A 27,534-nucleotide genomic window follows, 5' to 3' on the forward strand; every position below is an offset into this window, starting at 1 on the left:
TTTAATAATAATTAATAACTGATATTCTAAGCTCTTTCCAGGAATACAAGAAACCCCTTGCATTCCCTTTAAGATCCTCATTTCTTTTAGTCCTGGAACCTCTAGGACTATGCCCACACTTTTCCATATTTCTTCTGACTCCTGACCTCAGCCAAATAGCTACTAGTGCTGCCATCCCACATTATGCCACTAATGAATACTTATAGTGAACTGCAATCAGAGATACAAACCCTTAGATGTCAATCTCGTAACCCTTCAAACCTGGTGAGATCTTTCCTAACATATGGGACTACCTACATCCACTTTAGATGGCACACCATCCAATAAAGTTACAGATAGTTGGTATGGTGTAGTGTATAGACTACTGGGTACAGGTGTACATGTAGCCATAGGCTATGGGCAATTATATAACTGAAAGTAATAGTATTCAATAGTCCTTGATGATTAGACTCAGACCTAATACTCCTAGATATAGTGCCTAAAGAAAGCACCATAAATTCTCTAATCTATTAGACAGACTAAATTAGCTTAGCAATCTAACAGAAAAGCCCAAAGAAGACAAAGCCTAAAAAACTAATTCTAGTGATCTGGGATGTGGTGCAGTGGATAAATCACTGGATTCTCAAGTGCCAGTTCCCAAGTTCAATCCCTGGCAGCACAAGTACCAGAGTGATATTGGTTCTTTCTCTCTCCCCTACCTTTCTCATCAGACAATAAATAAAACCTTTTAAGCAAACAAACAAACAAACTGAAACAATACTAATTCTGGTTGGACTGAACAAATGACACTCAATGCTTAAACAACTGGGAAAAAGTCTAAGGTCATCAGACAAAGAGAGAACTACAAAAGTAGCAAGAGACTGGCTCACTTAATAATGGCCCCTTTGGTCACTATCATACCACCTCACCATCTGGGACCTTAGCCATGGAATCCTTGGATTCCCACAAAATTTGATAGGCCTAGACCTCTAATGGATCCCTCTCTGCCCCACCACTGAGCACTTATATCAGAAATGCCATCACAAGCTGTCTTGTGGGCTCTCTCAGGAACTTTGCATCACCATAGAGCAGCTATGGTAGGGGCTACACTGGTCTCCAAAGGGAGGCTGGGGGTATCCTGCCTAGCCAGTTGGAGATTAATGGTCCTGAAATGAGTTGTGGCCTGCAATGTTCCCAGCTGTGACCATGAGTAGTGAGCTCAGACCAGTAGGGGCTTAGAGGTTACACAGGCTCTGTTGCTAAATATAAATATACATATGGACACTGGACTAGGTGGAGGGAGGTAAATAGTTAATTTTCATCCATAGAATTTTTTCTTTTTGTTTTTTTCTTTTCTTTCTTTCTTTCTTTATTTATTTAAAAAGGAAGACATTAACAAAACCAAAGATTTTTTTTTTTTAATGAATGGGAGCTACTCTCTGCTCTAATCCAACTTTTTAGCCCCTTTCTCTACTCTGTTTTCTCAATATTTTTATCCAACTTCATGCTAGTGATAAAACTCAAGAAAAAGGGATTTGACTTCCGGAGGCGGAGCTATGAGCAGCAGATGGCTTTCTCTCCTCTCCTCTCCTCTCCTCTTCCGGATCAACTAGGAATACCAAAGGAGACCACCCGGACCGAAACAAGACAGGACTAGAATGACCACAGGAACCCAGTAAATCACCCATGAGTACAAACATGCGTGGCTGGTGACAGAGAGGAGAGAGGGGCCTAAGGAGAGATTAAGTGACTGCTAACAGTTCAACAGTTTATCAGTGGACACACCACCTCCAGTCTGCTCTACAACAAGGGGACAGCTGAAGGGAGGAAAGGACTCCCCAGAGACTCACCAAGTGCAACTCTGAGTCTCCATTGATACTACCCTCAGAATCTGGAGCAGCGACAGGGAGGGACACCAGGGGACAGAGATCTAATCGGGGAAACTCAGGAGAAGACCTATACCTCAGTGGCATAGCTGAGGGGCTGTGAAAGTCTCTTTGCATAACCACTGGATTATCTCTGCCACGCCCTGCTTTATCTCTTGGTCAGGAGTCAGTGATTAAGCTAAGAAGCCTATTGATAGTTTAAAAGCCCTCAGGCTCCCAAAGCCTACAGGGAAGAAAAAAAAAAAAGAGGCTTTTACACCACTGAGCTCCAACTCAGGGATTGAAAAAACTGTTAACTTCCACCACGGTAAACCCTTTAATTAAATTACTTAGACACAAATCAATCCAGGCAATAGTAATCAATAATTTGAAAAGTACTGATAAAGGGAACTCATAACATAATATATAAAATGGTTAAAACAACAAGAAAAAATATTGGAGAATCGAACCAGGACAAAAGTCCAGCTAAAAGGGTGAAGCACAAAACAACAAGTTCAACATCCAAACATTAGCTAAGGAAATAATAACAGGAGTAAAGAATTTGAAAAAATTGTAATCAGAAATGCAGGAACAACAAATGAGAATATGGAAGAAAATTCTAATTATCTCATGGTTATTAGAGAGCTGAAAGCTGAAATCGCTGAGCTAAGACGGCAACTAGCTGAACAAGCTAAAACAGTATCAGAGCAGGGCAACAAAATAGAAAGCAGTAGAGGGCAGAGAAAGTAGAATCTATGAGGCTGAAAACAGAATTAGCAAGATTGAGGATGAATTAGAGACAACTAAAAAAGAAGTAAGAGATCTCAAAAAGAGATTAAGAGATGCTGAAAAAAACAACAGAATCCTATGGGATGACTTCAAAAGAAACAATATACGCATTATTGGCTTACCAGAGGAAGAAAGAGAAGGAGAGGAAGAAAGCATTCTCCAGGCCATAATAGCTGAAAATTTCTCTAGTCTAGACAACACCAAAGACATAAAGATTCAAGAAGCCCAGAGGGTTCCAAACAGAATTAACCCAGACCTAAAGACACCAAGACATGTCATACTTAGAATGGAAAGGAATAAGGATAAAGAAAGGATCCTCAAGGCTGCAAGAGAAAAACAAAGAGTCACCTACAAAGGAAAACCCATGGGATTAGCAGAAGACTTCTCCATACAAACACTACAGGCCAGAAGAGAATGGCAAGGTATCTATCGAGTGCTCAATGAGAAAGGCTTTCAGCCAAGAATACTATATCCTGCTAGACTGTCATTCAGACTAGATGGAAGCATCAAAACCTTCTCAGACAAGCAACAGTTGAAGGAAGCAACCATCACCAAGCCTGTCCTGAAAGAAGTTCTGAAAGGTCTCCTATAAACAACCAGACCACCACAAATAGGACATATATCAAAACACTCTAAAACTCTACAAGAATGGCGTTAAAATATCTTCAATCTTTGATATCAATAAATGTCAATGGCCTGAATTCACCTATTAAAAGACACAGAGTAGGAAGATGGATCAGAAAACACAACCCAACAATATGTTGTCTACAGGAAACTCACCTAACTCAACAAGACAAACACAGACTTAAAGTGAAAGGATGGAAAACTATTATACAAGCCAATGGCCCACAAAAAAGGGCTGGAACAGCTATTCTCATATCTGACACGATGGACTTTAAAATAGATAAGATTAAAAAAGTTAGGAATGGACACTACTTAATGCTCAGAGGATCAGTCAATCAAGAGGACTTAACAATTATTAATGTCTATGCACCCAATGAGAAGCCATCTAAATACATCAAACTTCTACTGAAAGAGCTACAGCAATATGTTAACAGTAACACAATCATAGTAGGGGACTTCAACACCCCACTATCTCAACTTGACAGATCATCCAGGCAGAAAATCAGTAAAGACATAAGGGAGCTAAATGAAGAGATAGATAAACTAGAACTATTCGACATTTTCAGAGTCATTCATCCCAAGAAACTCGAATACATTTTACTCAAATCCACATGGATCATTCTCAAGGATAGGCCATATGTTAGGCCACAAGGACAGCATCAGCCAATTCAAGAGCACTGAAATCATCCCAAGTATCTTCTCAGACCACAGTGGAATTAAACTAACACTTAACAATCAACAAAAGATTAGTAACAGTCCCAAAATGTGGAAGCTCAACAGTACACTTCTTAACAACTTCTGGGTCAAAGAGGAAATCAAGGAAGAAATCAAAATGTTTCGAGAGTTCAATGAAAATGAAGACACAAGCTATCAAAATATTTGGGACACAGCTAAAGCAGTCCTAAGAGGAAAGTTCATAGCTATACAAGCACACATTAGGAAACAAGAAAAGGCACAAATAAACATCCTGATTGCACATCTTAAAGACCTAGAAGAAGAACAACAAAGGAATCCTAAAGCAACCAGAAGGACAGAAATCACTAAAGTTAGGGCAGAAATAAATAACATTGAGAATAGGAAAACCATGCAAAAGATCAATGAAAGTAAATGTTGGTTCTTCGAAAGAGTAAACAAAATCAACAAACCTTCAGCCAGACTCACAAAACAAAAAAGGGAGAAGACCCAAATAAATCGGATAGTAAATGAAAGAGGAGATATCACAACAGACACTGCAGAAATTCAACATATCATGTGAGGCTTCTATGAACAACTATATGCCACCAAGCTAGAGAACCTGGAAGAAATGAATGATTTCCTAGATACCTATCAACTTCCAAAACTAAGTAAAGAGCAAGTGGATAACATGAACAGGCCCATCACAGCTAATGAAATTGAAACAGTTATCAAAAATCTTCCCAAAAATAAAAGTCCTGGACCAGATGGTTTTACAAATGAATTCTACAAAACTTTCAAAGAAGAACTAATACCTCTGCTATTAAAAGTCTTCCAGAAGATTGAAGACACTGGAATACTACCTGCCAGCTTCTATGAAGCCAACATCACCCTGATACCAAAAGCAGACAGGGACACAACCAAAAAAGAAAACTACAGACCAATATCTCTGATGAACATAGATGCGAAAATATTGAACAAAATTCTAGCCAACCGGATACAGCAGTATATCAAAAAGATTGTTCATCATGACCAAGTGGGGTTTATCCCAGGCATGCAAGGTTGGTTTAATATACGTAAATCAATCAATGTGATCCACCATATCAACAAAAGCAAGACCAAAAACCACATGGTCATATCAATAGATGCAGAGAAAGCCTTTGACAAAATACAACATCCCTTTATGATCAAAACACTACAAAAAATGGGAATAGATGGAAAATTCCTGAAGATAGTGGAGTCTGTATATAGCAAACCTACAGCCAACATCATACTCAATGGTGAAAAACTGGAAGCATTTCCCCTCAGATCAGGTACTAGACAGGGCTGCCCACTATCACCATTACTATTCAACATAGTGTTGGAAGTTCTTGCTATAGCAATCAGGCAGGAGCAAGGAATTAAAGGCATACAGACTGGAAGAGAAGAAGTCAAACTCTCCTTATTTGCAGAAGACATGATAGTATACATGGAAAAACCTAAGGAATCCAGCAAGAAGCTTTTGGAAATCATCAGGCAATACAGTAATGTGTCAGGCTATAAAATTAACCTTCAAAAGTCAGTGGCATTCCTCTATGCAAACACTAAGAAGAAATTGAAATCCAGAAATCAGTTCTTTTTTCTATAGCAACAAAAACAATAAAATATCTAGGAGTAAACCTAACCAAAGAAGTGAAAGACTTGTATACTGAAAATTATGAGTCACTACTCAAAGAAATTGAAAAAGACACAAAGAAGTGGAAAGATATTCCATGTTCATGGGTTGGAAGAATTAACATCATCAAAATGAATATATTACCCAGAGCCATCTACAAATTTAATGCTATCCCTATCAAGATCCCAACCACATTTTTTAGGAGAATAGAAAAAATGCTACAAATGTTTATCTGGAACCAGAAAAGACCTAGAATTGCCAAAACAATCTTGAGAAAAAAAAAACAGAACCGGAGGCATCACACTCCCAGATCTCAAACTGTATTATAGGGCCATTGTCATCAAAACTGCTTGGTACTGGAACATGAACAGACACACTGACCAGTGGAATAGAATTGAGAGCCCAGAAATGAGGCCCCACACATATGGACATCTAATCTTTGACAAAGGGGCCCAGACTATTACATGGGGAAAGCAGAGTCTCTTCAACAAATGGTGCTGGAAACATGCAGAAGAATGAAACTGAATCACTATATTTCACCAAATACAAAAGTAAATTCCAAGTGGATCAAGGACTTGGATGTTAGACCACAAACTATCAGATACTTAGAGGAAAATATTGGCAGAACTTTTTTCCGCATAAATTTTAAAGACATTTTCAATGAAACGAATCCAATTACAAGGAAGACTAAGGCAAGTATAAACCTATGGGACTACATCAAATTAAAAAGCTTCTTCACAGCAAAAGAAACCACTACCCAAACCAAGAGACCCCCTCACAGAATGGGAGAAGATCTTTACATGCCATACATCAGATAAGAGTTTAATAACCAACATATATAAAGAGCTTGCCAGACTCAACAAGAAGACAACAAATAACCCCATCCAAAAATGGGGGGAGGACGTGGACAGAATATTCACCACAGAAGAGATCCAAAAGGCCGAGAAACACATGAAAAAATGCTCCAAGTCTCTGATTGTCAGAGAAATGCAAATCAAGACAACAATGAGATATCACTTCACTCCTGTGAGAATGTCATACATCAGAAAAGGTAACAGTAGCAAATGCTGGAGAAGTTGTGGGGTCAAAGGAACCCTCCTGCACTGCTGGTGGGAATGTCAATTGGTCCAACCTCTGTGGAGAACAGTCTGCAGAACTCTCAGAAGGCTAGAAATGGACCTACCCTAAGACCCTGCAATTCCCCTCCTGGGGATATATCCTAAGGAACCCAACACATCCATCCAAAAAGATCTGTGTACACATATGTTCTTGGCAGCACAATGTGTAATAGCCAAAACCTGGAAGCAACCCAGGTGTCCAACAACAGATGAGTGGCTGAGCAAGTTGTGGTATATATACACAATGGAATACTACTCAGCTGTAAAAAAATTGGTGACTTCACCGTTTTCAGCCGATCTTGGATGGACCTTGAAAAAATCATGTTGAGTGAAATAAGTCAGAAACAGAAGGATGAATATGGGATGATCTCACTCTCAGGCCGAAGTTGAAAAACAAGATTAGAAAAGAAAACACAAGTCGAACCTGAAATGGAATTGGAGTATTACACCAAAGTAAAAGACTCTGGGGTGAGTGGGTGGGTGGGGAGAATACAGGTCCATGAAAGATGATGAATGACATAGTGGGGGTTGTATTGTTAAATGGGAATCTGGGGAATGTTATGCATGTACAAACTATTGTATTTACTGTTGAATGTAAAGCATTAATTCCCCAATAAAGAAATAAATTATTTAAAAAAAAAAACTCAAGCAAAAACTATCATAGTCGTGGGCCCCTAGAAATATGCCTAAACTGGATTTCTGAGCTTTCTTCCACTCTAAGGTGCCTAATTTCACCTGCTCTGTTTCTCCTTTTTGGTTTCTATTCATTAACTATTTTGTCTCACTTTATGTCCTGCCACCTTCCAGACACCAAGTTGCAGACACTATCATGATCCCACCCTGGCTTCTCTAGGTAGATGACCCTACCAATGTGTCTTGGAACCTGACCTCTCCTGAGCCCTACGCCATTAGGGAAAGATAGAAGCAGGTTGGGGGTATGGCTCTACCTGACAATGCCCAATACCAACAGAGAAGCAATAACAGAATCCAGAATTCCTACCTTCTGTACCCCCAAAACAACTTTGATCCACACTCCCAGTGGGAGAGAAGTGATAGGAGAAAGAGGATAAGAGGGATTTTAACACCAGCTCCATCAGGTCCCAGAGAGAGATGGTTAAAGGAGAGAGATATTTGGATGTAATAATAGGGTGATGTGTGGCTTGGAGGGGAAGAGAGGATTGGACCTGGAAGAAAAAGGGGGCAAATATGTACAAATGTAAACAGATAGTTGTAGAGATGGCAGTTAATCCATATCTGCAACCTTGGGAGAACCGTGTTGGTTTTTAATGGAGGGATTTGGGATTCAGAACTCTGGTGTTGGGACAATGTGGAATTATACCCATGTTGATATGTAATTTTATAAATCACATCAAATCTCTAATAAAAATGAAAAAAATCCAAATATTTATGTGGAACCAGAAAATACCTAGAATTGCAAAAACAATCTTGAGAGAAAAAGAGCAGAACTGGAGGCATTATACTTCTAGATCTCAAATTGTATTATGGGGCCATTGTAATCTAAACTGCCTTGTACTGGAACAAAAATAGCACAGAGACTAGTGGAATAGAGTTGAGAGCCCAGAAATGAGCCCCCACACCTGTGGACATCTCATCTTCAACAAAGGTTCCCAGACTATTAAGTAGGGGGAAAGAAGAGTCTCTTCAGCAAATGGTGTTGGCAAAAAGTGGGTTAAATATGCAGAAGAATAAACTGACCACTACATTTCACCGCACACAAAAGTAAATTCCAGATGGATAAAGGACTTGGATGTTAGTTATCAAATACTTAGAGGAGAACATTGGCAGAACTCTTTTAAATCTAATTTTTTTTGCCAATTTTAAATGGCTTTATTTAAGACATTGCATTTTCCACTTACAATACAGTGCTTATAATGTGCAATGTTTCCCTGTGTACATGTTCCATATTAAAATATCAAGAGTGCTCAGTTATTACTAAATCAATTCACCTGTTTTTTTAAAATTTATTTTAATTTATTTTTCAATTCACCTGTTAATAACTTCTATGAATTTTGCCATACTTAGGTCCTTCAATGTATAAAAAATGCTAATTTGTACTTGGGTCTGGTCTGCTTAATCAACTTCTTCAATGGTAGCCCCATAGGAGGCACCACCAAAAGGAGGCATTTTTCCACCAGGGAAGTTGCCAGGTATCCCTCTTGGCATACCACCTGCACTCCGGTACAGCTTGGTAATGATGGTATTGCAGCCTTTCTCCAGCTCCTTCTGTTGATGTTCACATTCTTCCTTCTCAGCATTTTGGTTCTTATCAAGCCAGTTGATGATTTCATTGCACTTGCTAAGAATCTTCTGTTTGTCCTCTTCATTAGTCTGGCTTTGAGGTTTTTCATCTTCAACAGTTGCTCTCAAGTTGAAAGCATAGGGCTCAAGGGAGTTGTTCTTAGAAGATACCTTGTCATGTTTCTTATCCTCAACTTTGTACTTTTCAGCCTCCTGGACCATGCACTCAGTTGGCCCTTGTAATTGGTGATGGTGATTCTGTTTGCTTTTCCTGTGCTTTTTTCCACAGCAGACACATTGAGAATGCCATTGGCATTGATGTCAAACATAACATCAATCTGAGGTCACGGGGTACAAAGGTATGCCTGTGAGTTTAAACTTGCCAAGCAGGTTATCCTTAGTCATGGCAAGCTCAACTTCTTAAATCTTAAAGAGCACACCAGGCTAGTTATCAGTGTAGGTAGTGAAGGTCTGTGTCTGTTTGATATGAATGTTAGTATTGCACTTGATGAGGACAGTCATTACACCAAATAGTTTAATGCCAGTGGAAAGATGAGTGACATCCAACAGCAGCAATCCTGAATATTTTCAGACTTGTCTCCAGATAGAATGACTGCCTGGACAGCTGCACCATAAACTACAGCTGCATCAGGGTTGATGCTGTTGTTTAATTCTTTTACATTGAAGAAGTCTTATAGAGACTTCTGAATCTTGGCAATACAAGTAGAACCACCCACCAATGTCATGAATCTGTGATTTGTTGGTATACTCCAAATGGCTTTTCCTCTTTATATATATCTTCAATGATTAAAGTCCACCCACCTGCAGGGAGAAAGCTTCACAAGTGGTGAAGCAGTGCTGCAGATGTTTCTCTCTCCCTCTATTTCCTACCTCCTTTCAATATCTGGCTGTTTCTATCCAATAAATAAATAAGGATAAATATTTTTTCAAATTCAATTGCATGGAAAACTAAAATAAAAATAAACCAATGGGATTACATCAAATGGGAAAGCTTCTGCACAGCAAAAGAAACCACCACTCAAACAAAGAATGGGAAATTTTTACATACCATACACTAGACAAGAGACAAATAACCAAAGCCAAGAGGTTACTCATCAAATTTAGAAAAAAAAAATAACTGCATCCAAAGATGGGGACAAGATATAAAGAGAATATTAACCAAAGAAGAGATCCAAAAGGCCAACAAACATATGAAAAAATTCTCCATCACTGATTATCAGGGAAATGCAAATAAAGACAACAATGAGATACCACTTCACTCCTCTGAGAACGTTATATTGTAAGAAACAGTAGCAAGAACAAATGCTGGAGGGGCTGTGGGGACTAGGGAACCCTCCTGCACTGATGGAGGGAATGTAAACTGGTCCAACCCTTCTGGAGAGCAGTCTGTAGAACTCTCAGAAGAATAGGAGTGGACCAACCCTGCAACTCCTCTCCTGGGAATATATCCTAAGGAACCAAACATACCCATCCAAAAAGATCTATGTATACCTATGTTTAATAGCAGTCTAATTTCTAGTAGCCAAAACCTAGAAGCAGCTTAGGTGTCCAAAACAGACTGAGTAAGCTGTGGTCTATATGAACAATGGAATACAACTCAGATATTAAAAATGGTGAATTCACCTTCTTCACTTTCACTTTCAACTTGGATGGAACTTGAAAAATCATGTTAAGTGAAATAAACTAGAAAGAGAGGGATGAAAATGGGATGATCTCACTCAGACAGAAGTTGAAAAACAAGATCAGAAGGGAAAACAGTAAGCAGAACTTGGACTAGAATTGGTATATTGCACCAAAGTAAAAGACTCTGGGGTGAGGGTGAGGGTTGAGGTCTGGAAACATGATGGCAGAGGAGGACCTAGTGAAGGGGAGTGTATTGTTATGTGGAAAACTGGGAAATGTTATGCATGTACAAACTACTGTATTTTACTGTTGACTATAAACCATTAATCCCCCAATAAAGAAAAAAAAAGAACTTGGACTGGATTTGGTGTATTGCACCAAAGTAAAGGACTCTGGGGCAGGGGGTGGTGGTGTTCAGGTCCTGGAACTTGATGGTGGAGGAGGATCTAAGTGGAGGCTTAGAATGTTATATGGAAAATTGAGAAACAGAGAAATGTTACACATGTACCAACTACCGTATTTTACTGTTTACTGTAAATCATTAATCCCCCTCCCAATAAAGAAAAAAAAGAGGACTTCCAGGAGGCATGATCATGGAATAACTAGGACCAAATCACCTCTTCTCCCAAGACAACAAATAAATACAAGCGATGCAACTGAAGTCATAATCTACAGCTGAAAGTTCTGCAGCCTCAGGTGGGTGCTTGTGTGTGGTTGGAGCGAAAAGAACAGCAAAGTCAGGTCAGAGCTTTGGTCAGCGTGGACGCTGAGCTATGCCATTCTGGTGATTTTACTTTAAGCACAGCAAGTAACATTGTTCCTAGTGCCAGAAGAAAAGAGACAGGGGCTTAATACCTCTCAGTCTTTAACTCGGGGTGGGGGTGGGGGGCTAACCTTCCGAATTTAAGGCAAGGGCAAGACATAAGACGGCATTTGCGACCACAAGACAACCCAAAGCAACCACCCTCCCCACCCCATCTCATGCGCCTCAGACCATACAAACAAGAGAAACCTAGAGATCACAATAGCACCACCTGCTGGCCAACAATAACCAGCACAAAAAATATGCAAGCAGAGAAACAGAACTAAACAGCCAACTATGCTGTAATCTGCCAGACAGAAATGAAACAGAGGAAATCCAAGGAATTACAGATTTAGAGAGACTCTCAGAGACAGAATACACAGAGCTCATTATGAAGACTCTCCAAGAAATTAAGCAAGATTTAAAAGAGCATGTTACTATGGAATTAAAATACACGAGAGAGGAACGTTTAACAGAAATCACTAAGAATCTTCACATCTTGAAAGATCTTCAGTCAGAACTCCAGGGAGCAAAAGACACCCTAACTGAAATCCAAGCCTAGGTAAAAGGCTTAGGAAGTAAACTCACACATGCAGAAGAAATAATCTCCAATCTAGAAGATATGGCCAGCCCACTCTTTCAATTAAAAGATGAAGGAGAGGAATGGTTTAGTCTTTACTGAAGCAACCCTCTGTGAAATTGAAGACTCTATCAAAAGATTGAATATAAGAATGCTAGGTATATCTGAGGAGGAGGACAAGGCCAAAGTCCCAGAGGCCATTTTCATAACAATTTTAGCTGAGAATTTCTATCACTTAGGAAACATTCTCATTCTCAGAAAATTCTCATTAAAGAGGCAGAATGCTCACCCAGATTTATAAAGACAAAAAGACCAATGCCAAGGCACATTATTGTAAAACTATCAAATGTCAATGACAAAGAAAATTTTTTTCTGGCTGTTAGGAAAAGGAAAGAAGTTACATACAAAGGTAGAGCTATAAAACTTTCATCAGATTTCTCTTTACAAACTCTACAGGCAGGAGAGAATAGAACGACACATTCACAGTTCTAAAGAAGAGGGAATTCCAGCCGTGAATATTGCATCCTGCAAAATTATCCTTCAAATATGAGGGAGAAATAAAGGTTTTTGCAAATATTCAAGAACTAAAGGAATTTGCCAAAATCAACCCCAACTTACAAGAACTTCTGAACCAAGTCCCACAAGAAAGGAAGAAGCAAAGGAATACATGTCCCAAACACCAAGTTTCAGATGCTACCACGATGAAAACTTGACTCACCTGGACAGAAGAAGTCACCAATGTTCCCTGGAACCCCACCTCTCCAGAGCCCTGCCCCAGTAGGGAAATATAGGGACAGGCTGGGAGTATGGATCAACCTGTCAATGCCTATGTCCAACACAGAAGCAATTACAGACACCAGACCTACCACCTTCTGCACTCCATAATGACCCTGGGTCCATGCTACCAGAGAGATAAAGAATAGGAAAACTTCCAATGGAGTGGATGGGATATGGAACTCTGGTGGGAGTTCCCGGAAGATGGTGGACTGAGAAGCTGCTAGTGGCTTGAGCTCTGACCACATCTTCTGGAAACGGTAGGATGTTCTGCCTTTAGTAGGCCAGTCAATAAGGGGTCCTAGCAGTGACACCAAGGAGGTGACTATAACTTAATTTGGGTTAAAATATAGAGTAGAAAAAAGGGAAAAAAATTTTTTCTTTCTTTTAAATTATTAAGCACACCTCCTCCCCCTATTCCCCCCCCCCCATAACCAGTCCCTGGGGACCAGCTCCTAGCAGGCTCCCCTGCTGAGCCCCTTTCTTTATCAAAATTCCTGTCCCACCAGGGAGTATCATTCATTTTAAGTCTATACCCTTCTGAAACCTCTGGCCTTTTTTCTTTCTAAGTAGCCAACCCCCCCACCTCACCCCACATAGCAAATTAAATAATTAAAAATAAATAAATAAAAACTCTTTCCTTTCACCGCTCTCTTATGACTGTTCTTTTTCTAACCTTTTTCTTTTTCTCTCTCTCTTTTTTTCTTTTTCTCATTCCTGCCATCCTTTCTTCCTTAATCCTAAGCTTCCAAAGCCACAGGCCCCATCCCCCACACCACCAAACAGTGTGCTTTTTTGAATTCACTGATACACATTTGGGAATTATTTTGGGGAAGAATTCTGACTCAGAGTTGGACTCTCACTGCGAGTATCTCTGCTCAACATCCCTTCCTCCTTTAGCTACCCCTAGATTATACAGTGGATAGTAGATCTACATAACTGTTTATTTCAGCTATCCTTGTCTAGTCCTCAGTTTTCTGTTTTTTTTTTTCTCTCTTTCTTAACAATCAGCTGCCTCTGATTTGAGGTAATCTGGGACAGGGTTTTTTTTTCTTTTTTTTTTTTACCCTGCTCTATTTTATTATTAATATTATATAAAGGCATATATCTTCCCCCCCTTAAGGTTGATCAGAATTAACTCTTAGGGTATCTTTCATTGCTAGGGTAGTGGGCATCTTATCTATTGTGGGAAGAACTTGTCATGTTACTCCTACCTCCTCTACAGACTCTCCCCTCCCTCCTCCTCCTAGCTAATTAAAAAAATTAAATTAAATTAAAAATAAAGTAATCAAAAAAGACCTTCCCTTTCACTGCTTTTTAATTACAGCTCTTTTTCTTATCTTTTCCTTTTTCTCTCTCTTGTCTCTTCTTTCTTATTTTTTTTTTTTATCTTGTCATACACTTCTTCCTTCCTTCTTCTTTGCCTTTCTGAATTTGTGAATTATTTTGGGGAAGAAATCAGATTCAGAGTAGACTCTCTATGTGTGTATCTCTGCTCTACTTCCCTTTACCCTCTTGAAATCCCTAGAATATACAGTGGATAGTAGATTCGCATAACTGTCTATTCTTGCTATCCCTTCTTTCCTTTCTCTTTCTTATTCACTGGGATTTGGTTAATATTTTTTCACGGACTGGAGAAATTGTTTGGCTAACTGGTAGTGATTAAACTGCTTCAATACTTGCGTCAGTTGCTACTGTAATTCCTGAGTTTGGTGAGTGCAATTGTCATAAAGGTATTTAGTACAGTGTTGCTAGTACTCAAGACACAACAACTGAGAAACAACAGAGCATAAAAAAAGAAACACATAAATCAAAAAAATGGGTAGATCAAAAACAAATAAAACTGCTACTCCAATGAATGAAGACAAGAGCCCAGAAGAAACTACAAATCAGCCAGAAGTAACCATAGATAAGAAAAGTATGCAAGCAATAACAAACTTATTAATCACAGAAATGAAAACAACATTGGAGGAAAGGAATGGCAATATTAGGGAAACAACAGTTGAGACCCCCAAGGAAAATACTGATTATCTTGAGGCAATTAGAGAACTGAAAGCTGAAATAGCTGTAATGAAGAAAGAAGCTGAGGCAAGGGAAAGCAGACTAACAGAAGCAGAAAACAGAATTAGTCAGACAGAGGATGAGTTAGAGAAAACTAAGAAAGAAGTGAAAGAGCTTAAAAAGAGATTGAGAGACACTGAAAACAACAACAGAGACATATGGGATGATCTCAAAAGAAGTAACATTCATGTAATTGGCCTGCCAGAGGAAGAAAGAAAGGAAGGGAAGCAAACATTCTAGAGGAAATAATAGAAGAAAACTTCCCAGACCTGAATAACAGAAAGGACATCAAGATTCAAGAGGCCCAGAGAGTACCAAACAGAATCAACTCAGACCTGAAGACGCCAAGACACATCATAGTCACAATGAGAAGAAGTAAGGATAAAGAAAGGATCCTAAAGGCTGCAAGAGAGAAACAAAAAGTCACATAAGGGAAAACCCATAAGATTATCTGCAGACTTCTCCACTCAAACTCTAAAAGCCAGAAGAGAATGGCAAGATAACTATCGAGCCCTAAATGAAAAAGGGTTTCAACCAAGGATAATATATCCTGCTAGACTTTCATTCAAACTAGATGGAGGGATCAAAACCTTCTTAGACAAACAACAGTTAAATGAGGCAACCATCACCAAACCGGCCTGAAAGAGGTTCTAAAAGACCTCTTATAAACAAGAACATCACTATAATACTGGCAATGTATCAGAGCAAACAAAAAAAATTTTTTTTTGAACAATGGCACTACAATACATTAAATCCATAATATCAATAAATGTCAATGGCTTAAACTCACCCATCAAAAGGCATAGAGTTGGGGGACGGATCAGAAAACATAATCCAACCATATGCTGCTTGCAAGAATCCCATCTGTCACAACAAGATAAACACAGACTTAAAGTGAAAGGATGGAAAACTATCATACAGGCTAATGGACCACAAAAAAGGGCAGGAACAGCCATTCTCATCTCAGATACGATAGATTTTAAATTAAATAAAGCAATAAAAGATAGGCAAGGATATTACATAATGATTAGAGGATCAATCAGCCAAGAAGACTTAACAATTACTAACATCTATGCACCCAATGAGGGACCATCTAAATACATCAAGCACTTACTGAAAGAATTTCAAAAATACATCAATAGTAATACAATAATAGTGGGAGACTTCAATACCCCACTCTCACACTTAGACAGATCAACAAAGCAGAGAACCAACAAAGATACAAGAGAATTGAATGAAGAGATTGACAGACTAGACCTCTTGGACATTTTCAGAGTCGTTCACCCCAAAAAACTGGAATACACCTTCTTCTCAAATCAACATAACACATACTCAAGGATAGACCACATGTTAGGCCACAAACACAGCATCAATAAATTCAAGAACATTGAAATCATCCCTAGTATCTTCTCAGACCACAGTGGAGTAAAGCTAACATTTAACAACAAACAGACAATTATTAAAAGTCACAGATTTTGGAAACTAAACAACATACTCCTTAAGAACCACTGGGTCAGAGATTCACTCAAGCAGGAAATTCAAATGTTCCTGGAAACAAATGAAAATGAAGACACAACCTATCAAAATATTTGGGACACAGCTAAAGCAGTACTGAGAGGGAAACTTATAGCCATACAATCACATATTAAACACCAAGAAGAAGCTCAAATGAACGAACTTACTGCACACCTCAAGGACTTAGAGGAAGAGGAACAAAGGAACCCTAAAGCAACCAGGAGGACAGAAATCACTAAAGTTAGAGCAGAAATAAACAACATCAAAAATAAGAGAACCATACAAAAGATCAATGAAGCCAAATGTTGGTTCTTTGAAAGATTAAACAAAATTGACAAACCCCTAGCCAGCCTCACCAAACAAAAAAGAGAGAAGACTCAAATTAATAGAATTGTAAACGATGGAGGAGATATCACAACTGACACCACAGAAATCCAGAGAATCCTGCAAAACTTCTATAAAGAACTATATGCCACCAAGCTAGAGAATCTGGAAGAAATGGAACAATTCCTAGAAGCATATGCCCTTCCAAAACTGAACCAAGAAGAACTACAAAATCTAAATGCACCAATCACAGACAAAGAAATTGAAACTGTTATTAAGAACCTCCCCGACAACAAAAGTCCTGGACCAGGTGGCTTCACAAATGAATTCTACAAAAATTTCAGGAAACAGTTAGTACCCATACTTCTTAAGCTTTTCCATAAGATTGAAGAAACAGGAATACTCACTTCCACCTTTTATGAAGCCAACATCACCCTGATACCAAAAACAAATAGGGACAGAAGAAAAAAGGAAAACTGCAGACCAATATCTCTGATGAACATAGATGCCAAAATATTAAACAAGATCTTGGCCAACCGGATACAGCAACATATCAGAAAGATTGTTCATCACGACCAAGTGGGATTCATCCCAGGAATGCAAGGCTGGTTCAACATCCATAAGTCAATCAATGTCATTCACCACATCAATAAAAGCAAAGCCAAAAACCACATGATTATCTCAATAGATGCAGAGAAAGCCTTTGACAAAATCCAACACCCATTCATGCTCAAAACTCTACAAAAAATGGGAATAGATGGGAAATTCCTCAAGATAGTGGAGTCTATATATAGCAAACCTACAGCCAACATCATACTCAATGGACAGAAGCTGAAAGCATTCCCCCTCAGATCAGGGACTAGACAGGGCTGTCCACTGTCACCATTACTCTTCAACATAGTATTGGAAGTTCTTTCCATAGCAATCAGGCAAGAGAAAGGAATCAAAGGAATACAGATTAGAAGGGAAGAAGTCAAGCTCTCACTGATTGCAGATGATATGAGAGTATACATAGAAAAACCTAAAGAATCCAGCAGAAAACTACTGGAAGTTAATAGGCAATATAGCAAGGTATCAGGCTACAAAATCAATGTACAAAAATCAGTGGCATTTCTTTATGCAGACACTAAATCTGAAGAAGAAGACATCCAGAAATCACTCCCATTTACTGTTTCAGCAAAATCAATCAAATACCTAGGAATCAAGTTGACCAAAGAAGTGAAAGACTTCTATGCTGAAAACTATGAGTCGCTACTCAAGGAAATAGAAACTGATACCAAGAAATGGAAAGATATCCCATGCTCATGGATTGGAAGAATAAATATCATCAAAATGAATATTCTCTCCACATCCATATACAAATTTAATGCAATACCCATCAAAGTTCCACCAAGCTTCTTTAAGAGAATAGAAAAAACACTGCAATCATTTATCTGGAACATGAAAACACCTAGAATTGCCAAAACCATCTTGGGGAAAAGAAACAGAAATCGAGGCATCACACTCCCAGACCTTAAACTATATTATAAAGCCATCATCATCAAAACAGCATGGTACTGGAACAAAAATAGGCACACAGAGCAGTGGAAAGAATTGAAAGCCCAGAAATAAATCCCCACACCTAAGGACATCTAATCTTTGATAAGGGGGCCCAAAGCATTAAATGGAAAAAGGAGGCTCTCTTCAATAAATGGTGCTGGGAAAACTGGGTTGTAACATGCAGAAGAATGAAATTGAACCACTTTATCTCACCAGAAACAAAAATCAACTCCAAATGGATCAAAGACCTAGATGTCAGACCAGAAACAATCAAATACTTAGAGGAAAACATTGGTAAAACAGTTTCCCACCTACACCTCAAGGACATCTTTGATGAATCAAACCCAATTGCAAGGAAGACTAAAGCAGAAACAAACCAATGGGACTACATCAAATTGAAAAGCTTCTGCACATCCAAAGAAACTATTAAACAAACAGAGAGACCCCTCACAGAATGGGAGAAGATCTTCAGATGCCATACATCAGACAAGAAACTAATCACCAAAATATATAAAGAGCTCAGCAAACTTAGCACCAAAAAAGCAAATGGCCCCATCCAGAAATGGGCAGTGGATATGAACAAAACATTCTACAGATGAGATCCAAAAGGCTAACAAACATATGAAAAACTGCTCTAGGTCACTGATTGTGAGAGGAATGCAAATTAAGACAACACTAAGATACCACCTCACTCCTGTAAGAATGGCATACATCAAAAAGGACAGCAGCAACAAATGCTGGAGAGGTTGTGGGGACAGAGGAACCCTTTTACATTGCTGGTGGGAATGTAAATTGGTCCAGCCTCTGTGGAGAGCAGTCTGGAAAACTCTCACAAGGCTAGACATGGACCTTCCATATGATCCAGTAATTCCTCTCCTGGGGTTATACCCCATGGGCTCCATAACACCCAACAAAAAAGAGGTGTGTGCTCCTATGTTCATAGCAGCACAATTCATAATAGCTAAAACCTGGAAACAACCCAGGTGCCCAACAACAGATGAGTGGCTGAGAAAGCTGTGGTATATATACACAATGGAATACATTGCAGCTATCAAGAACAATGAACCCACCTTCTCTGACCCATCTTGGACAGAGCTAGAAGGAATTATGTTAAGTGAGCTAAGTCAGAAAGATAAAGATGAGTATGGGATGATCCCACTCATCAACAGAAGTTGAATAAGAAGATCTGAAAGGGAATCTAAAAGCAGGACCTGACCAAATTGTAAGTAGGGCACCAAAGTAAAAACCCTGTGGTGAGGGGTAGACATGCAGCTTCCTGGGCCAGTGGGGGATGGGAGTGGGTGGGAGGGATTGGTCACAGTCTTTGGGTGGTGGGAATGGTGTTTATGTACACTCCTAGTAAAATGTAGTCATATAAATCACTAGTTAATTAATATGAGAGGGGGAAAATTAATTGTATGTCTCAAAGTTTTTCAAAACACAAACTGAATCTTTTCAATATATAGGCTGTGTAACTGATATCCGGACTCTCTCAAAAGCCTAGACCAAGTAGATCAGAAGCAACCAATAGCACAGCTATATACAAGATACTGGGTACTGTACAGCAAACCCTAACAAAAAGGACTTTTCAAATTTAACCCAATTACCAAATAATGTGATGATAACATTAACTATCAATTGTCTTTTTAAACCGTAAGACAGCAGGAACCTCACATCTCCACTATAGAGCCTCTACTTTCTCCAGGCCTGGAACCATTGGATAGGGCCCACTTCCCCGTATGCCTCTCCCAATCCATATCAAATAATATTGCATCTGTCGATCACAGCCTAAACAACACAACAATTGCCACCTCAACATGCTTCACTTCAGACTGTGTCCAGAGACTTCACATGTGGAATGACAACCCTTCAGCTTCATTACTTGGGTGAGACCTTTCCTTTCATAGTGTACTCTAATTCCATCTCAGGTGGTTCACTTTCTAACAAAGTCCCACAACCTAGATATATACCAGTTTCTGTGAGAGAGAGCATATGTTCACACGTATCCGTAAACTACTGCAAAATATATACCGGAAAGCAGAAGTACACTAGAGTTTGCAGTGAGTACCCCCCCAACACTTCCTCTCCACTATTCCAAGCTTTGGGTCCATGATTGCTCAACAACTTTTTGGCTTCGTATGTTAACTCTCTTTTCAGTCACCAGGTTCCAGATGTCATCAGGATGCCGGCCAGGCTTCCCTAGACTGAAGACCCCACCATTGTTTCCTGGAGCTCAGCTTCCCCAGAGACCCACCCTACTAGGGAAAGATAGAGGCAGACTGGGAGTATGGACCAGCCAGTCAATGCCCATGTTCAGTGGGGAAGCAATTACAGAGGCCAGACCTTCTACATGCTGCAACCCACAATGACCCTGGGTCCATGCTCCCAGAGGGATAGAGAATGGGAAAGCTATCAAGGGAGGGGGTGGGAAATGGAGATTGTTTGGTGGGAATTGTGTGGAATTGTACCCCTCCTACCCTATGGTTTTGTTAATTAATCCTTTCTTAAATAAAAAAAAAAAAAAAGAGCTCAGCAAACTTAGCACCAAAAAAGCAAATGACCCCATCCAAAAATGGGCAGAGGATATGAACAAAACATTCACCTTAGAGGAGATCCAAAAGGCTAACAAACATATGAAAAACTGCTCTAGGTCACTGACTGTCAGATAAATGCAAATTAAGACAACACTAAGATACCACTTCACTCCTGTAAGAATGGCATACATCAAATAGGACAGCAGCAACAAGTGCTGGAGAGGTTGTGGGGACAGAGGAACTCTGGTCATGGGAAATGTGTGGAAATTTTACCCCTCTTATTCTATGGTTCTGGTGATATTTTCTATTTTTTATTTTACAAATAAATTAAATTAAAAAAGAAAAAAGTGTAAAACAAAGAACATTCCCCTACAAATGTTTATATTACTTGATTTTATGAAAGGATGGAGTAGAGACACAAAGAAAAAGCTGGTTAGGAAAAAAAAAAGTGTCTAGTTCTTATCCCATAGCACATAGTTAATTATAAATGCATCAGACCTTGCCACATGCAACTCCAAACCACCCACTGTTTTGATGGGTTTGAAGTCTTCAGCACAGCTCAGCAGGGGAGCTGGCGCATGTCCACAGTAAGGGGAATCTGTCAAGGTGCTTCACTCAACTATCTCCCTGACTGTTTCTATGGAGTCCCAGCAAAAATGACTGGGACATATTTAAGCTGTGGAGTCCCTAAGCATAGAATATATAGTACAACCTCAGTTTTTTTGGCATCCTTCATGGATTAAAGTCCAGGCACATGCTTAGGTCTTGTGGGAATCAGGTTTAATCTTTGTGGAGATAGCAAAGACTTGTTGAGTAGATTCCCACAAAAGTGCTGGTCCAAATGCCTTCGCACATTAGCTGTCACTCACTTGTTGACAGCTAATAAGTCATTGAGGTGCCGGTCTGGCAAACAGAAGAGTTGCCTTTGAGGAGATCATTGTGTGATGGGGAAAACAGAAAGAAATTTGGTACTGGGCAGGGTTAGTGTATGAGGGAAGAGAAAGTGGTATGCAGGCCTTTGATCAGTTTTTAAGTTTATTTATTATTGTGGGACCAGGTAGTGATGCATCCAGTTAAGCACACATATTACAATGTGCAAGGACCCAGGTTCAATCCCCTGGTCCCCACCAGCTTCATAAGTAGTGAAGCAGTGCTGCAGGTGTCTCTTTGTCTTTCTCCCTATCTCCCTCTCCACTCTCAATTTCTCTCTATCCAATAATAAGTATCTAAACCTTAAAAATTTATTTATTTATTTATTTATTTATTTATTTATTTATTGTCATCACTGAGGTTTCAGCAATCCAAGCTGACTCTTTTTCAGATATAAAGGGAGAGAGATATAGAAACAGAAGGAGTGAAAGAAGATAGAATAGTACCAAAATTTCTCCCAATGTGGGTGGTGATGGCTGGGCTCAGAGCTTGGGTTTTGCAAGTAATTACACAAGTGCACTATTCAGGTGAGCTATCTTGCCAGTCTTTAACCAGTTTGTAAAAACAAAAATAAACAAACAAAATAGAGTGACACCGTGGCCTCCTGACATGAATATGAGCGTGCCCTCCTCAGGGCCTTAAGGGATCCCTGACTCTGAGCTATAGCTCTGGTAGAAGCTAGGAACCACATCCTTCATGTCTTCTCAGCCTTACAACTAAGTCAACAACTTCTTGTCTCTCACAATATTCAGACCATTCTAGATTCAGTCAAAGTAACTTCCCTCAGAGATGGCCTTCTATTGGGGTGTGGTCACCAGGCTGACAAGGCTAGGCAAGAAGCCCCATCAAAACCATTTTCCTGAGGAGTTTGGTTTACACACCTCATTTCTGCTCACAGACAGCCACTGTGTTGGAAACTTCTCATTTTTGGCTATCTACAGGTAGAAGGTAAACATCCCTGGAAAAGTTAGTTCTTATGAATCATAAATAATTGTTAAAATCCAGTGTCCAACAGACAGTGAAGTTTAAGTGGTGGGTGGTGAGGGTGAGACAATGTAACATTTTGGATTTGGAAAGGTCTGATCTTGCTCTGCAGTGCTTAAAAGAACAAGCAGCTATACATCAGGGCACAGGATGGAATCCCTGAACTTTTGCAGCAGGCTATGTGGTCTTGGGCCAGTGACTAAAATTCTCATGTCCTTCACTTGTTAAGTGAGCACAATACTATTTTCCTCCTAGGGATGGTGTAAGGGTTAAATAAATTCATGCAAGTAAATGCTTAGGAAGGTGCCTGTTAGTGTTATGGTTTGATGTGATTACTAATTAAAGCCTTACTAATTAGTAACAAAGAGGATGCAGAGGGGAACTAACTTCTTCTAGGACACTGGAAGTTGGTGGTGGAAGACCTTCACATAAAAAAATCTTATTGGGAGTGGGGTGGTAGCCCAGTGGGTTAAGCGCACGTGGTGCGAAGCACAAGGATCATCCTGGTTCAAGCCCCTGGGTCCCCACCTGCAGGGGAGTCGCTTCACAGGCGGTGAGACTGGGGCATGACCCTGGGTGCATGGTAATATGTATGTTCTATTGGGTGTGCCGCCATCCAGACCCCCCAAATCTTATTTTCTTAGGCTAAGATTCATTTCATCTAATGGAAAGTCTCTTTCGAAAGTACCTTGGACAAATTCAATACTTTCCTTTTTTCATAGAAGGAAAGCAGGACCAGTGAGGTCAGGTTCAGAAAGCCAGCAGAGAGAATGGAGCTGAACCCTCCCCGACGTTCACTGTTCTCATGGGAAGCCGACAAAAGGCCTGGCAGCCCAGCTCAGCTCTCTGCATCCTTAACTGACTCCATGCTGTGCTTCACCTAGTAATCTGTATATTATTTATTTATTTATTTATTATTGGATAGAGAGAGGGAAGTGAGAAGGGGGAGGGAGAGAAGAGACAAAGAGACATTTGTAGCCCTGCTTCACCACTTGTGAAGCTTCCCCTTTTTAGGCAGGGGCCAGTGGTTTGAACTTGGGTCCTTGTGTACTATAATGTGTACAGTTAACCATGTGTGCCACTGCCTGCCCTCATAATCTGTAGATTCTAAAAAACAAGCAGGACAAACAAACAATAACAAAACCTCTTTATGCAGGAGGCAGGGATAACAGTGATTTATAAGATAGTTGTCACATGTGTATAGTTTCTTATATTCCTGTGATAAGCATTTGCACACCAAACTCAACATGAACTGAATTGAAGCCTCCTTCCACAACAGTGTGTTTAGTGCCCAAAGCCCTCTCAGCTCCTCTCTTCTCCCCCTTTTGGAGTCCTTGGATATACTGCAATAGAACATAGCTAGGCTGTTAAGTTTGTAATGCAGATCTTCCTCCTAAAGAGGTTATGCCCTGAGACACCTATATTATAAGTTGCAAAAACTTTAAGTTGAAAATGCATTTGAGAGGGCAGTGGTGGCACACCTGATTGAGTGTATACATTACCTAATTCACAAGAACCCAGGTTCAAGGCCCCGCTCCCTACCACGGGGGTCGGGGGGGGGGTGAAGGTTCACAAGCAGTGAAGCAGATCTGCAGGTATTTGCTCCCTCCCATTTCAGTTTCTCTCTATCCTATCTAATATAATAGAAAGAAAAAGAAATGGCCAGAAAAAATGTAAAGAAATCCAGCAGGAAGCTCCTGAAATTATCAGGCAATATAGCAAAGTGTCAAGCTACAAATTAACATACAAAAGTCAGTGGCATTCCTCTATGCAAATACTAAGTCAGAAGAAGAAGAAATCCAGAAACCAGTCCCTTTTACTAGAGCAACAAAAACAATAAAATATCGAAAAATAAACCTAGCAAAAGAGGTGAAATACTTGTAGACTGAAAATTATGAGTCATTATTAAAGGAAATAGAAAAAGACACAAAGAAGTGAGATATTCCATGTTCATGGATTGGAAGAATTAGCATAATCAAAATGAATATTCTACTAAGAGCCATATACAAATTTAATGCAATCCTCATCAAGTTTCTAACAGCTTTTTTTTTTTTTTCAAAGAATACAACAAAAGCTACAAATGCTTATCTGGAACCAGAAAATACCTAGAATTGCCCAAATAATCTTGAGAAAAAAGAATAGAACTGGAGGCATCACACTCTCAGATCTCAAATTGTATAATAGGGCCACTGTAATCAAAACTGACTGGTACTGGGACAAAAATAGCACAGTGACCAGTGGAATAGAATTAAAAGCCCAGAAATGAACTCCCACACTTATGGTCATCTAATTTTTGACAAGGGGGCTCAAATACTATATGGGGGGAAAAGAGAGTCTCTTCAGCGAATGGTGTTGGAAAAAGTGGGTTGAAATGTGCAGAAGAATGAAAGTGAACCACCACATTTCATCACACACAAAAGTAAACTCCAAATGTATCAAGGATTTGGATGTTAGATCAGAAGCTATCAGATACTTAGAGTAAAATAATAGCAGTACTCTTTTCTAAGTCTAGTTGCAAGAATAAAGTTAAAATAAGCCAGTGGTACTACATCAAGTTGAAAAGCTTCTGTACAGTAAGAGAAATCACACACAAAGAGACCACTTAAAGAAGGGGAGAAGATCTTTATATGACATATATCAGACAAGAGGCTAATAACCAAAATATATAAAGAACTCACCAAACTCAGCAACAACAACAGCAACAAAACAGAAACAAATGACCCTGTCCAAAAATGAGGACAAGATATGAATAGAATATTCACCAAAGAATAAATCCAAAGAGCCAACAGACCTGAAAAAACTGCTTCAAATCACTGATTGTCATAGAAATGCAAATAAAGACAACAATGAGATACCACTTCACTTCTTTGAGAATGTCATACATCAGAAATGATAATACAACAAATGCTGGAGAGGTTGTCGGAACAAAGGAACCCTCTTGCACAACTAGTGGGAATGTATATTGGTCCAACCCCTGAGGAGAGCAGTCTGGAGAACCCTCAAAAGGCTATAAATGGACCCACCCTATGATCCTGAAATTTCTCTCCTGGGGATACAGCCTAAGTAGTCAAACACATACATCCAAAAAGATTTATGTATACCTACCTCTCTTCAGAGCAGCAAAATCTGTAATGGCCAAAACCTGGAAGCAACCTAGGTGTCCAACAACCAGTGAGTGGCTGAGTGAGTTGTGGTATATGGACACAACAGACTACTACTCAACTATTAAGAATGATGAATTCACATTATATACCTCATCTTGGATGGAACTTGAAGGAATCATATTAATTGAGATAAGCCAGAAAGAGAAGGATGAATATGGAATGATCCCACTCATGGACACAAGTTGAGAAATAAGAACTGAAAGGGAAGCACAAAGTAGAATTTGCAGTGGATTCAGTGAATTGAATTGAAGTAAAGGACTCTAGGGTGGGGGAGGGGGGAATTCAGATCCTGGTGCAAGATAGTGAAGGAGGACCTAGGCTAGGGGTGAGTGTTTTGCAGAAAGCTGAGTAATGGGGTGGGTCGGGAGAATACAGGTCCAAAAAGGATGATAGAAGACCTAGTGGAGATTGTATTGCTATATAGAAAACTGGCAAGTGTTATGCATGTAGAAACTATTGTATTTACCGTCAAATGTAAAACACTAATTCCCCAATAAAGAAATTAAAAAGAAAAGAAAGCTGAGTAATGTTACACATGTACCAACAACTGTATTTAGTGTAAACCACTAATCTCTACCCACTCCCAAAGTGTTCTGTTGAAGAAAATAAGGGTAATTGTTACTTAATAACATTCATGTTAAAATTGAGAATTTCTGTTCTGCAGTTGCACAGTGTCACTGTGTTGGTGGGAGATACACAGCCAGGTTATGAATTTCTTTTTGAAGAGAGGGTGCCAGAAAATCAGGGCCTCCCTTGACTCCCAAGTCCTTTAGTCCTTAAGTACTGATTAAGTAATCATAGTTCCTTCCCTATGAAACAGAGAAGAAGGGGAAACACTTTGTCTCTTTATTAGTAGTGAAAATAAGATAAGACAGTTCATGTAAGGGTATTCATAAATCTCTAGAATAGTAATTCTCCTTGGGTAAGAGAGTTACTACACCCTAGATCCCACCCCAAAATTGAAGAATGTTCTAGGCCTTAATTTCAACAGTGCCCTACTCCAAAGGGTGATCAAAAAATAAAGAACATTTATGGCATCTAATCTGCATCAGGTAATTTATATACAACATGCCACTTTTTTTTTTTTTTGCAGTTCTATGAGATGGTATGGTTAATATTCCCATTTTATAGATGAAAAAACATGAGTTTGATTACAGACCTTCACCAAGTTTCTATATCTTGAACAGGATGAAGCTAGGATGCATTTTCAGTACCGAATCACACTTTTAATCTATGAACTCAAATTGTAATATTAGTAAATTCATATAATCTTTCTGTATTTATGCACTCTTCTCAGAGGACTCTAAACAATAACCCATATGTGGAGACAGAAGGGGGAGAGTTCCAGAAAAATATTTTGTCTCTAAAAGAACAAGTCTCATCATCTAAAAGAAAGAAAAATCTCTGCTATAGATTTCAATTAAAACCAACAAATCTTGCAACAACTTTTCTGTATTTTTTTCAGTGTCACTTATTTCAATGTCTTCTGAAGGGAAAATATAATCAAAATCTGTATGATGGCTTGTTTCCAAAACCCTTCACTTCAAATTCTTAGGGCTAAGATAATTGGCATTCTTTTGATTTTCTAAATCTGTTTGCACGTATAAATTGTACCAGTAGAATATTCCAGCATGGTAATTCTCAAAGGCTCTCTAAACTTTTTAGTCTAAATGTCTCTAAATCTGCCATCTAGTTCCTGTAAAAGGCCAGCTGCTAGAGAAAC

The 27,534-nt window shown here is 39.2% G+C and overlaps 1 protein-coding gene and 1 pseudogene across 3 annotated transcripts in view; both read right to left on the reverse strand.

Moving 5' to 3' along the window:
• The window catches only part of SLC2A5 (solute carrier family 2 member 5), a 149,779-nt gene that overhangs the window by 35,150 nt on the left and 87,095 nt on the right, over positions 1-27,534 (reverse strand). The gene's annotated exons all lie outside the window — the stretch shown is intronic.
• LOC132541206 (heat shock cognate 71 kDa protein-like) lies at positions 8,531-9,678 on the reverse strand (annotated as a pseudogene).

The sequence above is a fragment of the Erinaceus europaeus genome, chromosome 11, assembly GCF_950295315.1.
Source record: "Erinaceus europaeus chromosome 11, mEriEur2.1, whole genome shotgun sequence".
NCBI classification, from domain to species: Eukaryota; Metazoa; Chordata; class Mammalia; order Eulipotyphla; family Erinaceidae; genus Erinaceus; species Erinaceus europaeus.